Below are 16,633 nucleotides of genomic sequence, written 5' to 3' on the forward strand. Positions count from 1 at the left end.
CCTGGCTCCCAGTTCCTGCTCCTGCTGGGTTTCCCACCGTGCCTTCTCTCCTCCCCAGCATTTCCTCCATTTCTCTTTGACTTCTCCCACAAGGCTGGAATTCCTCCACTGCAGAAGGAGCCTCAGCTAAATCACATACTTCAAAAACCTCCAGGGTCTGCAATTTTTAATACCCCAAATATGAAATTTAACTGAAAATTAATGCACCTAATTTTAGGTATTAAAGTCACACCATTCTTCATAAAGTTACACGTTCTCTGCTGACTCTTGCAACTGAAGTTTTATGAGGGGAGACCACTTAAATATTTGTGTCAAAGCTTAATTCCGAATTCCTTCCTTTCCTATTTTACTTTAGTTCTCCTGATACTATGTCTTATTTCTATAGCATAAATATTACATACAAGTACATGCTTCAAACAAATTCTCTTGTCACTTTATTCCACTACTATTTTCTTTCTTTATTTCCCATTCTTTCTTTTTCTTTTTCTTTTTTTTTTTTTGTGATTGAACCCTGGGTCCTGTACATCTTAGGCAACCTCTTGCCCACTTGAACCACACCAACTGCTCATATTTTTTACATTTTTCAGATAGGATCTCCTAAACTTTGCTCTGGATGGTTTCAACTTAAGTTCTTTCTGCATCTAACTTGTGCCTGTCTACAATTACCCACACATGCTACTAGACCTGGTTCTAGTCTCATACATTATATGATTTCTTAGATCAGCTTCTGTTTATATTTTATTATTTCAGCTTTCTAATTTATACAGCACGTTTAATTGTTTGGTTCTGCCTCTTTATTGCCATTATATCCGATTCATTTTTGCTACTGTAGATTGCCATCTTCTTTCTCCCTGTATTATATTTTCTCAGCTAAATTTCACCTATTTATTTTACAGTTTTTGAGTAGGTCACAAAAATTGAATGTATCCAGGAAATGAGTGCTTGCAAAAAAAATGGGTGCTCACTGAGGGGAGAGAGGCCAAACAGTAGAGAGGGGAGGAAAATATAGGTGAGAATTCATTGTATATATCACAGAATTGGGAAATATAAAAGAAAGGATGGGGGGCTGGGAAGGTGGCTCAGTGGTACAGTGCTTGCCTTGTGTACATTGGGCCCTGTGTTCGATTCCTTAGCACCAAATAAGCAGGAAAAAAAAAGCCAGATGTGGCTCTGTGGCTCAAGTGGTAGAGTGCTAGCCTTGAACTGAAGAGCTGAGGGACAGCACCCAGGCCCAGAATTCTGGCCCCATGTCTGGCAATAAATAAATAAATGAATAAATGAAGGGATGGGCGACAGGGTGTGTGTGAAGCTGTTGAAGTGACTCACAGATCACGATACATTGTATCCAACTGTGCACAATTTCTACCCGTGTGGCATCAATCAGTCTAGCCTCACTGCCTTAAAATTCAGACGTGCTCTGCCACCCCCTGAACCTCCCTCTCAGGTCACCTTATTGCTGCCTCTGTCTTTCCAAGAATGTCATACAACTGCCATCACATGGTGTAGCCTTTTCAGGCTCTTCACCGTGCTCTTCCACCTAACCTGTGTCTTCTGGTGGCTTCATAGTCACTAAATAACATTCACTTACCTGCTGAAAGATGTCTTACTTATTTCCAGTGTGGAGAGATTATGAATGAGCCTGTTATAACTATTCATGGACACGTTTTTGTAGGATGATGACAAGGTAGAGAGCAGGGATTTTCAGGCACAGACACTATTCTGTGTGTCGGCTGGTCGCATGGCACTCAGTGTTTCTCAGAGTTTGCAGGATGTATTCAACAGTGAGCCCCGCCTTAGCTGCTCAGCTTGCAGGGACGGTGAGGCAGCGTTGCTTCTACCACGGAAAGCGTCACACACCAGCCCCTGCTGCACTTCCAGCCCTTACAGTGGACAACGGGGTCAGAGGAGGCAAACGGGGGGCCCTCACTGCTGCTCAGATTTCCTGCTCACGTAAAACCTCTTGGGAAATTAAATCAATCATTCTTTAAAGGCATATTGCAATAAATAGTCTAAGAAACTGGATATCATTTGTAGATGCTGTTCATCTTCATCACACAGTAAGTAGCCTTGCAGACAGCGTAGTGAGAGGAACCCCTTCCTTTTGGAAAACACTTTGATTCTAAAACCTCCAGTATCTCCTTCCAAATCCTAAGCTTCCAAAGTTACCCCAAAATTCGGCATGTCTATTCCAAATTAAGAAGATAATGAGTAAACACATTTACAAAAGGCCACAAAATTAGTATTCCTTGTTTATAAAGCTATACAAACCTGACAGCAGACTTCACAATTTGAACTTACAGAAACTCCAACAATCCTAGTTCACTGGATTGTCCAATACCCTTCCGGTGCCCAAGGGCAGAGGGAGGCCACAACCCAATTTCTGCAGGAACTGCGGCCATGCAGGCTCTTTCCACACACTCTTCTTTGCAGCTCACTGTGGCTACCCCACCAGGTAGAGCATTCCTTTGGTTCCATATTTAGAAATGATATTTCACCTCCTACCACAGCAGCCGCCTCTGCTGAAAAAAAAGAAGAACAAAAAGGATTCAGAGACCACTCTTTAGAGACTATAAATTTCCATTGAACTATTAACACAATCTATTAAGCCACATTAGAGTCAATTGTGCAGAAGAGCAAAACCTATTCAACAACATTATTTAATGGCATTTTTATGTGTGATTTGCCAGACACAATGATGAATGCAAGGCCTGAGCAATAAAGTAGTATGAAGCACAAACAGCTCTCCCATGATGTTTACTTCCCAGGCTTAAATGAGCTCAGCGCTCACGAATGATTTGCCTTGACACTGGAATCCAATTGGAGTCTGGAATTACTGTAGCTGTTTTTGGCTTGGGTGATTTAATCAGCAAATCTTCAATAGTGTAATGTGCGTGGACTGAGCTGACTACAGACAGCACAGCCTGATTTATTCACAGCGCTTGCCCACCACCATTTGTGAGATGCACACCGCATCTGTCTGCCTGCATCTTACAGCACAGATGCCCACGGCTGACATCTACGTGTTGTGTTGGTGCACCAGACCTGCCAGGGAGGCCTGTCAAAGAAGAGGGCTTTGCTGTCGCTGGTTTATGATTTTGTGTAACAAATAACCATGCATGTGTGCAGTATAGTATTATTCTGCATCTAGGGAAGAGTATGAAGAAGGCAAGGAAAAAGGAGAGAGAGAGAGACAGAGAGACAGAGAGAGAGAAGAGAGACAGAAACAGAGGATTGAAGCGGTCGGATTAAATGCATCACTTGAATCTTACAAGGTAAAAGATCGGGCCTCTGTGTCCCATGAAAGGTGGGGTTCTCTCTTCTGCATGGTGTCATTAGATGTGCAAAGTATTCATGCATCTCCAGCCTCTGCTCCTCAGGCCACTCCTCAGACTGAATAGCCCCTGCTCCCAGCTCAGAGATGAGGAGTTGGGGTGAGGGAAAGGAAATGATCCTTCAGCCTCTTCCTGCCTCTGAGCTCTGAAGTGCTCGCAGCTCTGAAGTTCTGGCCTAGGGAGTGGGGCTGGTGGAGAGAGGCTCCTGGTGACCTTTCCCACACTCCTATCTAGATTCTCTGAGCTCTTCTGAAGGAAAGAGAAGGGGGGGAGTATGGCAATCCCAATGAGGCAACAAGACAGCCATGGGCGAAGGCCACAGGGGCTGTAACAGGGCTCCCACAGGGCCGCTCGGAAGCAGGTAACCAGAGCCAGTCTATGGTACACAACACATGCACTGGGCTCTGCAGTGGAACATGGAGGAAGGAGACAAGTCTAGTTTGACGGAAACTGTCTCTTGACTTAGTTGCATGTTGATTCAAAACAAAAGTTATGTTAAATTATGGGAAAAATACATTCTTGAAGTGTAGCTCAGCCACAGATTAAAATATACATCTAGGACACCAAATTGCTAAATGCTAAGCAACTCTAAACATTAAAGTTATCCATTCCTTAAAATAGTGTGGAAATTGTGGAGGGATGGGTGAGAGCGTGGAAAGGGGTGATGCTGATCAACACACATCATTTTCACAAACTGCTGTTTTAAGTGGCAACTCCTTTGTACAACTCCTCAAAGATGATTTATAAAAAAATTAAACTGTGTAAAAGCAAATCAACAGTGAAAAGAATTCCAGATAGGACCATTTTAGTAGAATCATGTAGTCTCGGTTGGAGAAATCCCCTGAGAACGAGGGAGCGGTGGGCTCAGCACCAGTCCCTCACACCGCGACCCAGCAACTGAGACAAGGTGCCCAGCGCTTTGGAGAGTGACCTCTTATTTTTCTTTAATTATATTTTTATTATCTCTAAGCAGTTGTGTAGAGGAGTTACCATGAAGCAGATGAGTTGTTGAATACAATGCATTTTGATCGATAGGACTGTTTTTGTCATTCACCCCCATCCCTCCCATCCCTATCACTCCCCTCCATCTTCCTAACTTCTTAGGATATGCATGGAATATACTGACTGCCCTCTCCCACTCTACCCCTCACCCCTGCCCTTCTGCTTTTCATTCAACAAATGATGAAAAAGGGGCTCCTTGTTCCATCTGGCAGTCTAGGACACACACACACACACACACACACACACACACAGATGGTATGGCAGAAACCAAGGATGGAGGGCAGGGTAAGAAATCCCCCAGTGGAAAAGTTAAAATGCTTCACATAGGAAATAGCAATTCACTAATATAATAATAACAACAGCAAGAACAACAACAACATGTCCTTCTTGTTCCTACCTGAAGTTCCATATCAGAGAAGGAAAGGGAAAATCCAGGTGGGTACTATGTGAATTTCCATGCAAGATGCTTGCTAACAATCAGTGTTCCAAGAAAAAGAGAGGAAGCAAAATTTGGTGGCAGATGCCCCCGGGGGGCAGCCCGCAGGTGACGTAGCCTCCCCCAGGGCATGGTGAGTGCTCAGTTGCTGGTGCACATGCAGGCGTGTACAGCGCTCACAGCAGCGGGGCTGTTGCTCCACCTGGCCACCACTGTGGAAGGAGCCAGGAAAGGCCTGGTGTGAGGGAGGTGACCAAGGCAGCTCTGCGGAGCCCAGTCCAAAGCCCTCAGCTGCGAGGAGTCGGGCTCTGGTTGGGACCTAGCTGGGCAGCGTGTTCTTTCCAGGAAGGCAGGATCTGCATCTGCGTGGGCTCAGCACTCCTCCACACACATCACAGGACCACAGGACACTCCAGGCTTCTGCACCTGCTTATCTGAAAGAAGAGCAATAATCAAGTTCTCTGTAAATGCACGGGTGTGCAGTATGTATACAGATATATGCATGTATACTGCCGTGTGTATATGTGTATGTGTGTTGTATGCATATAAAGAAAGACAGAGACAGACAGAAAGAAAGGGAAAAAAGAAAGAGTGAGCAAGGAAAAAAGAGAGAAAGGGAAAAAGGGAGAAAGAGATAAAGGGAAAAAGGGAGAAAGAGAGGAAGGAAGGAAGGAAGGGATAACCAGACTGCAGAGTGCGACTGAAACCCAGATCACCAACCTTTCACTGAGAAGAAGATAACTGCATTATTTACCTATTAACTGCAATTTTCCAGACAATCCCAAAAAGGTAATCTTTAGCTCCAATTCACAAACAAAAATGGTCATCAATTAAGTGCCGTAGAAAGGATATAAAGCGGCCGTGACCTCTTCTAGCAGACCTCATATTAGCCTGTAGAGAATCACCCTGCAACTCTGACACTCTTTAACCCTGAATACTTCTTTACCAGGACAATCATGACACAAATACATCACCCAACAATGCTGCAATAAAACGTTGGGTAAAATTTAACAGTGCTTATGAAACATAGCTCCAGATCTTCTTGTCTCACCCCATCCTCAGCATTAAAGGGTTTTCTGTGGTTGATTGAACTTACAGATGAAACAAAACCCAGACATAAATGGAAAATCTAGAAACACATTCACATGGAATGAATTGGGGCTGTTCCTCATTAGCAAACAGGGAAAAGGCAGTGCTTGGAAGACATCTTAGCTCTTGTCAAGGCATCCAAGCCTTTTGCCTCCTCTGCAGTGAGGTTTTCCCGCCTGCAGTTCAACGCTGATGGACACCCGGGAAATGTGGACCGGAGAATGGGCCTTTCTGGAAGGATGTGAGCTAGCGTCTTTGCGAGTCTGGAAGACCCTGCCATTTTGCAAATCCCCTGCAAGGGGAATTGAAACATGTGTGCTGTTACCAGGCAGGCTACCAAGAAAATCTTTTTTTTTTCTTCCTGTGCCCCCATTTACAAAGAGGCAAATGATTAAATTCGCTTCACTGAATTAAACTTATCCAGCTTCCCGCTGGGTACCGGGGAAGACTTCTGGATTGCCTCCTGCGGGCACTGCGCCTTTCTTCCAGGCCTGAATGTCATTAAGTCCCGTCAGCCTCCTGACAGGCTGCTGGAAATCCCCAGGCCTCATGGGGTTTCTTTGAGGGTTGAGGATGAGGCAAAAGCATAAGGACCAAGCCCTGAGTAGCCGGGAACACCCAGCGGTTAACAGAAAGGCCAGTGATGGACAAGTACAACACTGGGTCAGAAGATGATTGAGCAGGAGAGAAAAAGGGGGAGGAAGGAAGGGAGGGAAGCCATCCTTCTCTAGCTGTGACGCTTGCAACTGATAACTCATTTCTCTATCACCCCGGTTATTTTCTATAAGAACATGCTCAGCAGTGTCACCAACACATCCACAAGAGTGGGGTGTTCTTTGGAGATTCTGGGTTTGGCAGGTGAAGAACGGATCTCAGCCTCCCTCAGGGTAGCTGCACTCGCAGGTGTACATCAGAGCACAAGACGCGTGCTTGTGATACCAGCACTCCTCCTTTCCTCTTATTCACAGTGTAAGAAGGGCTAAGTGTCCTGCGAACGTCACCAGACATAAGTAAAGCATCTGTCTTCTTGGTTTTGTCTTCTAATCCTTTCATTTCCCTCTTATTGCTTTGTCTTCTCTGGGTAAAAATACCATCTAAAGAGCATCATCAACTCGCCTCAAGGACTTGCACCCAGCTCTTTATCTCCTGCACCACAGACTGTCTTCTCCACCTGATTATAAATGGAATCGCTCCGCCTTCTGGCCTCCAGAACTCAAGAGGTGGGAGAAGATGGTCAAGACCCTCAGAAGCCTACAGTAAAAGATAAAGAAAATTCTCCCTGCCTTATTCTTGTTAACAGGGTCTCCTGAGGTCCTCTGGATGAACAATGAACTTGTGACTCCGGCCTCGGCCTCCTCAGTGCTAAGATTCTAGGTTTGCTCCTCTATAGCCAGACCCAGCCTGACTCTTCATAACCCACACGTGAGCCCTTGGTGACAAGACTGTCCAGAGCAGAGCTGAAGTCGGCTGTCCAACAACCCCTATCTTTTGACTAAAGACGAAAGACACAACAGTCCCAACTGTTCAACTCTCTCCCTTTCTCCACCTGAGGACAGTAGCTGTTGATAAAAAGAGGGAGGCAAGTTAACCAACAGGGCCTCCTTTTTTTAAGGTGCCTGACACTTCTGCATGAACTTTTCACCCCCAACCTGCAATACTAAGTCGAGAAATTAAAGAGGAGCAGCCCCAGTTCATAGGAAGGAGGGAAGGACGGAGGGAGGGAAGGAAGGAGGGAGGGAGGGAGGGAGAGAAGGAGGGAGGGAGGGAGGGAGAGAAGGACTTGTGAAAGCAGAGAATGCCCATGGAAATCTGCCACTGATGAGGAGTCTCAAGGGGCTCTTCTGCCTGCCACAGGCTGCCCTTCAAGGAACCCTTGGGAGGAAACCCAACGGGCTTCTTTTATTAGAAATCATCCTTTCTATAAAGTTGAAAGGGTAAGTTAGAACCTTTGTTCCCTGGAAAAGCAGATGCAAAAAGAGACATTGTTTCCTACCAACTTACCCCCTCCCCAGCCCCTTCTAGTTTCCTAATGGAGCAGAAGGGCCCAAATTAGGAATTAAACAGCCAATGACAATGTTATGGGACCTGACAGATGAAGTGTTACTTTCCAAAACACCTAGTAATAATATGGGCAAACAATCAGAACAGAACCTCTAGACTTGTAGAGAGAGTAACATGGACACAAAGACAGGGACACCAGGGCAGCCAGCTGGAGAAGATGATGGCTGGTGGTGAGACACATGGTGGATGGGCAGAGCAGCCACTACAGTGGAGGCCTAATAAAGTTCTTCCCACTGATCCTCCGCTGTTCTGCACTCCATCCTTCCAACGCTTGGGGCGAGAACCTGAGGACACCAAAGCAGTACCAGCCATGGTGATACTGCCCTGGCAGGCGTTCTGTGCCCTGCCTGGTAACCCTAGTGGTCTCCGCCTACTTCTGGGCCTACAGCTCTGTGCCGGCTCCACCCACCAAGAGCAGGAGCAGAAAATTCTACATCAAAGCCAGGGAAAGTCAGAAAGAGCCTAGGTTGTCCCAAGAGGAAGGAGTCCACCAGCTTTAGGAGTGACTCCTTCAATGGTCTCTCTGATCTTCATCTGCAGTTACTGATAAAACGGACATTGAGCTGCAATGACTGACAGAAGACAAAAAAACAGATCTGCTTTCAAAAGGAGGTCCCCAGAAGGCCGCTTGATTTGCCAGTACAGCACACAGATGGGAATGAACAAGCAACACTAGGCCTACTCATCACAAGGAGAAGGGTTGGATGGAGAGGCTGGACTCTGAGTTAGGGTCCAGGCCCCTCTGCCCTTCACTGGCCAAGGGGAGCTTGCCCTGTCCACCACCAGTGGACAGCTCACACTGGCCTTTCCCAAAGAACTTGAGCTCACGCCTGCGGGCAGGTACTTTGGATCTGCCCTGCCCTCCCAGGAGTGCAGTGTAGGTCCGAGAGCAGAAACACGGGCATCCGTGGTGGATTTACTTTTGAAAACTCTCGTGGAAATGGCTCTTCCCCAAAGCATACCCTCTCGATGAGATTTCACAGCTAAAGCCACTCCACCGAGTCTGGCGATCAGAATAATCTACTCTGCAAAGCCAAGCGGTTCGGTTTCCGCTCTGGGTACCGGTTTGTGCTCTGGGTACCATGAGTAGTGAATGGACGGCCTCCCACCACGCTCTGGGCCACGTGTCAGGTCGGGTACAGCGGGACTGTGGGGGCTGTGGGGGCCTGTGGGGGCCTCGGAGGACCGAGCCCAGCTCCTGTTTCCTCGGCTTTTACTAGCCTTTAGTTTTTCTTCGTCCACAATTGCCTACTTTTTAATTTTCAACCCGTTGTTTTACACACTGTTTTATACGCTGTCCGAACTCCATTCCTCCAAAAGCCAACACTTGTTTTAGGATGGCAGCGATACGGAGGAGGCCATGTCATCTTGGGAAGCGGGGTGGTGCGCCCCTCAGACCCGGCTCTCCTTGCTGAATGGGCTGAGGGTCCGCAGAAGGCCTCCAGATCGCTGGTGGGGGGCCATGGATAAACTGCCAGGACTCAAGCTCAGGAAGGATGCGGGGCGGGGCTGGAGGCTGGGGCTGGAGGCTCGGCTGTGGAGATGACCGCTGACCCGCGGCGCTGACCCGCCCCCCCCCTCCGCCCTCTGTCCGGGACCCGCGCCCCCCCTCTCTGTCCGCGCACCCTGGGGGGCCCCCGCGCTCCTGGGGACCCCGCGATCTGTCCAGGCCCTGCGTGTCCAACCCCCCAGGACCCCGTGCTCCGTCCGCGCCTCCCGGGAACCCCGCGATCTGTCCGGGCCCCGCAGGCCCCACCCCCCGGACCCCGCACTGCGTCCGCGCCTCCTCCCTCCCGCGCTCGGTCTGCGCCCCCAGGGGACCCCGCGCTCAGTCCGCGCCCCGTGTCCGCGGCGGGGGCCCCAGCGGCTGCGCTGCCGCTCACCGCCCGCCCCCGGCTCCTCCCCCGCGCTCCCGGCGCCCGGCCCCGTCCACCTGCGGCCCCGCCGGCCTGGAGCGCCCGCCCCGCCACCACGCCTCCGCGCCGGCCGCAGGGCGAGGACTGGGCGGCGGCCCCAGCATGGACCCGGCCCGGAGGAGGCAGCTGGCGGGGCAGAAGCTCAATAACGGGGTCTCTGGAGAGCCGGGGCGCGGGCAGGTGGCCGAGGAGCGGGCGAGGCTTCGGGGCGCGCGGGGGAAGCGGACACCGGCCGGAGCAGCTGGACCTGGGGGGGGAGCGAGGGCGGGGGGGGGGGCTGGGCGGGGGGGGAGGCAGGAAAGGAGGAGGGGGACCGGCCGAGGAGGAGGGGCGGGACAGGGAGGAGGGAGGGGCTCGAGGGACCGGAAGAGAGGGTGGTGGGAGAGAAGGGGTGAGGAGGAGGGGCGAGACGGAAGAAGGGGCGGGGGACGGGGCTGGGAGAGTCTGGAAGGGGCGTGGCTGAGGGCGGGGCAGGGCTGAGAGGGGCGGGGCGTGGATGGGAGGGTCTGGAAGGGGCGGGGTTGAGGCGGGGCAGGGCTGGGAGGAGCTGGAAGGGTGGGGGATGGGGCGGGGCCTGGAGGGGCGGGGCTGGGCTGGAGGGGCATCTGGGAGGGGAGGGGCTTTGCAGAGGGGCGGGGCTTGGGCAGGGAGGTGGGGCCACGCCCCCTGCCAGTCCTTACCCAGCAGGCCTTGACGAGGAATTGCAAAGGCCAAGTGGATGTGGATGTCCCCGCGTGTTCAGGCATTGGCTGAACACCTCAACCTGGTCCATAAACCACTGGGCAGCCCTCGCTGGAGACCCCCGGCTGGGTGACGTGCATTAGTCCCTGGGAGAAATGCGTGAGCTTTGAGCTGCCAAAAGTAATTTTCACAGAAGGCTGGTAAGGATGGGGTGGGTCACAGGTCGCTCAGGTCACCCTGGGAGAGGGTGTCCTAGGGACAGCGGGAGAGGACACACGAATAGCATCCTGAAGATGTGCAAAACGGATCTGCTGGTCAGGGACAGCCACCTGCAGATCCAGCTCTCTTCTAGACCTCATCCACTTCTCCTCTTTGGAAATCGTTTACTGGGGTAGCTGCGAATCACACTTACGCACTACTATTCTAACTTGAGGAGGGAGAGGCTGGCAGCATGGGCCTGCACCTGCACCAGAGTGAAATAAGCGGTCAGTGTGGAACAGCCCTGTACAACAGTGCCCATTCCATGGTGTGCCAAGGGACCCAGAGACACCAGGAAGCACATTCGACCTCTCAGAAGGACCTGGATAAAGATGTAACTCACACATGCTCTGTGTGGGGGCATTTGAGTGTTTCTGCACAACTGGATCTGAATTGTCTCACTACCCATTTTGAAAACACACAAACGTGCATGTTGTTCATATACTTTAAGATTTGTTTTTCTTTTTAATGACTGAGCACATAGTAGTAATTCTTTGAATTTTCCAGATTAGATTTTATGACACTGTCACAAGCAGTTATCACATTGCTCTTCTAGCAAATCTGGAGAAGGATTAGGACTTTCTCACTCCCACTCTCCAGATCTGGAACAAATCGAAAAGCCACGACAGGACCTTCCCAAAGCCAACCACAGAAAAGGCAATGCCTAACCAGACTAAGGCTTTGTCATTTCTTCCTGGTATTTGAATGTGGGCTATGAGAAAGATGGTGAAACAAAGGCGGCTGGGCTAGATTGCTCCACACCAAGGAGGACAGGAGAGGAAGATTGTCACCTGGCCTGTCAGAATGAGTGTCTACCATTGTATGGCCATCAAGATTCTGAAAAGAGCATTCCTATCTAAAATATCTGAATGAGATGGGTCCATTAGCACACAGCTGCAATCTCCACACACAGGAGGGGGAGATATGAGAATCTTGAGCTCCACACCAGTCATAGGTATACAACAAGACCTTGCCTCAAGAAAAATAAAATTTCATAGTGTTGTTTTCCTAACAACTCCTGTTTAACACATCCTAGATATTCCTGTGCCCCCTGAAATGGAATCATGAGTTCTGTGAAGGCAGAAATCCTAACCGGTGACCATCACGTGACAGCTGCCTGCTGATTGTACATTGAATAGAAGTATGAGCCATTTTCTTCACTAATACGCAGAACATAAAGGCTGGAACCCAACAGATGGTCAATAAGCTCTTATTGCCCAAATAAATAAGTGGTCGATTAAGAGATACTGATATTCTCTAACTGAAAATACTGAGCCACAGTGTCTTAAAGTTGCACATTTATAATATATTACACAGTAATTGTCTTTCTGATAAATTACTTGGTAACATGCTTTCTGTAGTCAAAATCATCTGGAGTCTTAAATTCAGTTAAAATGACATTAGCCAGGACAGTGCCCTTTCCACTAGAATGGCTCTGGTGGGATTATAGCAATGGACTAGCCCTCCATGTCTTAAGCTAAACTGTAATCTCTCCCATTTCCATAATCCCAGCACTCCAGAGAGGAGGCAGGAGGATCATGAGCTTGAGGCCAGTGTGGGCTGGGTAGTGAAAGTCTGTCTCAAACACACAATGCAACAACGAATCAGAGTTGTAATTTCATCCTGGTAGCATAACTACAAGTTGCATGTGTCGAGCCTCCACCAGCAAACCCAAGGCCAGCTGTGAGCATCTGGCCTCCAGCTCAGTGCAGTTCTAGCACTGGCACAAGTTTGTAGACAGAAACAAGTAATAAATCAGACTGCCTCCTTGAAACCCTAGAAACAGGCTATTTCCACAGAACTGGCTCTCGGCTTACATCTATGAGCAGAGAAGAGAAATTTGTTTTTTTATGAGACTGGAGTACTATGTTTTCCCTCACATAGTTTTGTTGAAAGTGGAGATTCCCACACACTGAAAGAAAAATTGACAAAAATGAGGCACTCCGACATTCACTCTCTTAGTTGATGATCTTCTCTGTTGGCAGCTCCTCTTCTCACTGAAATCACAGAACCTCACAAAGAGCACAAGCAGGGTGCAGAGAAAAACGGAACCAGTGTGCTTTGCACCAAAGTTCCTTCCCACTGCTGTCCCTTCGATGACTTGGGACCCACAGACTCAGACAAGGCTGCTGAGTCTCATGGTATTTGATTCTACATTGGAAATTAATCCACGTCCCTAACCTATGGAGAAATATTTTTATGCGAAGGTATTAGGGATGATTTTAATTATTTTCTTTCCTTACTTCCTACATCTTTCCAGGAATGTGCAAAAACTTCTTGCGTAATAAACACAAATACCTCTAGAAGAAATGGGCAAAATACTTTCTTTATTGGGTTCTACCTCAATTACCAAAATATCATGGGTTTTGTTGAATAAAAATATGCTACAACCACACAGGAGTTCATGAATAATTTCTGTCAAAATTCTGAATCTCTCAATAACTGTAGACCCAGGTTGGAAGTACTAAGCCTTTCATCTGTCTAGGAAACCAAACTTCAAACAGATTGCATGCCTTCTTCATAAGTGAAAATTATAAGCCACCAACTTGGAAGCTTAGATAAATCTTTGTCTTCTAAGTACCCTCTAGCAGACCTTCCATTTTGGAGCCCCGCACCTAGGAGAATGCACCAGTAATTTGATCGACATCACACCCAGCAAAGCAGTGTCCACGCTTCATCTATCCTACCGGTTACTAGATGTTGTAATTGTAATAGTTGTAATTGTTCATTACAACTAGATGTAATGAAAGTGTGTGCGCCACTTCATTCATAAACACAAGGGGTCTTCTGATCTAAAGCTGCGTGATTCTTGTGCTTGCATTTCTGGAAACTGTGGCCACATTTAGGCTAGATCTAAGTCAGTAGAGGAGCAGCTAATATCCATCTTACACTCTGTTCTTTAACTTTTCCCCGAGAGGGGTCTCAAGCCACTTTTGTAGGGGACATAATCCCATTCTATAGAGTTGCCATAATTAGCATCACCACAATAAATAGGCTTCCGCTGAGGTAGTTGGGCAAGCAAATACATGGTCAGGAAATACTATAAATGCCTTTCCCTTTATACCTCAGATCCTATTCTTCACAGTTAGATTCAAAAATAGACACGCCAACATTTCCTTGTGCAATCATTTACTCACTCAGAATGCTATTAAATATCTCATTGCCCTCCGCCTGGCGAGGTTAAACAGAGGCATACCACATGATATTAAGAACAGCAGAACTAAATCCTAAGGAAAGAGTATCAAAAGCCCATGAACAAGCTAGAGGGTTTTCCCCAAAGATAGACTGAGAGAACTGAGGGAGGAGAGACATACCTACTGTTTTGGAGGCATGAACAGATGTCCTGATTTTGAGATGAAATGAGGGTGCTTGCCTCCCGAAGGGGAGCGCTGGCGTTCTGCATTGTCTCAAAGGTCTGGATGAGTCCACACAGGCGTGCCTGACAGGCGGGAGGGAGCACTGGCTCCCAACTTCATCCTCAGACCTACTAACCAGTGGCCCAGGATCCAGTCCCCCACCACACAGCAGGGCACGTGCTCAGAGCTGTCTTCAAACTGGTCATTTTCAGATCAGGGAATGCCCTTAGATTTTATAATTACCTGTTTAAACACAGGAATTTCTATACATTTTTGGTGTTCTTTGGGTTTCCAAAAATCATGTTTCACAAGGAAAAATCTTAAAACACTTGGAAACCCCTAGGAGAAATTAGGGATAGTGGTTAGAAAATATATACAGATTGTCTGTCTATCTATCTATCTATCTATCTATCTATCTATCTATCTATCTATCTATAGCTACCTGCCTACCTAGCTGCATATATAAATATGTATATAGACATATGTATACACATACCCACATGTGTGTATGTTTCCCTCTTCTTTCTTCCTTTCATTCTTCCTTCCTTCTTCTCTTCCTTCTTTCCTTCCTTTCTCTCTTCCTTCCTTTCTTCGTTCTTTCCTTTCTTTCTTTTGGTGTTAGCACTAGGGCTTGAACTCAGGGCTTGCGTGCTGTCCCTCCGCTTTCTCCCTCAAGGCTGGCATTCAGCCAGTTGAGCCACAGCTCCACCTCTGGCTTTTAGGTTGCTACGTGGAGATAAGAGGCTCACAGACTTTCCTGCCAGGCATGGCTTCAAATCACAGCTCTCAGATCTCAGCTTCCTGAAAAACTGGGATTTCAGGGTTAGCCACTGGTGCCTGGAAGAAAATACGCTCTTGATGGCATATAAACATATTTTGTGAAACAATAACAGTTTTCAACACTAACCCCTGTGGACACAAGTCAGAGGAAAAACAAACAAACAAAAAACCCTGAAAAAATGATTGACATATTAACAAGATACCAAAACTTCATCCCTAAGTTCCAGGTAAAGTTGAGGGCAGGTAAGTTAGAGAAGATAAAGAATTGTGAAGTCCTGGGCAGTGATGGTCATCCACGAGGCCACGAGGCATAGACAGGCTCATGAGCCAAGGATAGGAAACGATGTTGCCCTTTCCTCTTTCATTCTTCTCCTTCCTTCAAAGTGACACTGAAGCCAGGCACAATGGCTCACGCTTGTCATCCCAGCTAGTCAGGAGGCTGAGATCTGAGGATCCCAGTTCAAAGAAAAGCACAAATGAATCTCAGGCCAACCTGAAACCTAGCCAGGAAAATCCCACTGGCTCCTGAGCTTTGAGCATCTCCACTTTGGTGTGGTCTCCATCCTGGTGGGTTGCGGGGGGATCTCCCTCCTCGTACCTCTCTTCACCAGCCCACAGAGACCCTACCTAGAGCCACTGCTGGCCAACACCACACCGTAGGGTCCCAGCTTGTCCAAGGGTGGTGGGAAATCATCCCGGTGCAACCAATACCTTCCCTCCCCTGGAGGAGAGTGGTAGACTGGTTCTAGCTAGAGATGCAGGAGTCAGTGGGCGTGGCCAACAGGCCTCAAGTTTAGGAGGCTCCTGGAAGCCAGAGGTTCTGGGAGGAAGGAGCTGGAACAGAGCTACCTGGAAGGATTCATCCAGAAACATGATGTCACACTCAAGGAGCCATGGGCCTCTGCACTTGGAGACGGCTGCTGAGTAAGACCCCATGGGCGGCCCCCACACGGGAGAGAAGAAATTTAGTGGTGGTCTCACTCCAGTCATGCTCAGTCATCCAACAGCTAGACCCCGAGGCTGGGGTGCACAGCATGGACGGTATTGTTCAGCCTCAGCTCTAAGGAAGACACCTACTCTTTCCTCTTCTCGCTGGCCCAGCAATGAAGCAGCCCTGGGAATGAGGAGGGTCCAAGAGTTAATCCTCCATCCCGGATCCAATCCAAGAGCAGAACCTGCACCCCGGATCTAGTCCTGGGTAGAACCTGTGCCCCGGATCCAGTCCCAGGTAGAACCTGCACCCCGGATCCAGTCCTGGGTAGAACCTCCCCTTCAGGGCCCAGGGCCCCCAGCCCCAGCAGAATCTGAGCCTCGAGTTCAGATCTGCCTTTGACTAGAAGCAGATAAAACCAGGAAAGGCATCCAATAGAGTTGCAGTGAGTGGCCAAATAATAAAGTACATTCAATCTATTGATTTAAGAGAAGAAAATCAAACATGCTGGCTAGGAGTCTCACAATGAAATTTTTAGTCATATAAAATGTGAAGACAGAAATGAACTTAGGTTGGGCTGGGAAGGTGGCTCAGTGGTAGAGCACTTGCTTTGCATGCTCGAGGCCCTGGGTTCGATTCCTCAGCACCACATAAGCAAAAAGAAAAAAGCCGGAAGTGGCGCTGTGGCTCAAGTGGTAGAGCACTAGTTTAGAGCTGAGGGACAGCGCCCAGGCCCAGAGTTCAGGCCCCACAACCGGACCCAAAAAAAAAAAAAAAAAAAGAAATGAACT

The sequence above is a fragment of the Dipodomys spectabilis genome, unplaced genomic scaffold (genome assembly GCF_019054845.1).
Source record: "Dipodomys spectabilis isolate Male_0828 unplaced genomic scaffold, ASM1905484v1 ptg000066l, whole genome shotgun sequence".
Classification (NCBI taxonomy): Eukaryota; Metazoa; Chordata; class Mammalia; order Rodentia; family Heteromyidae; genus Dipodomys; species Dipodomys spectabilis.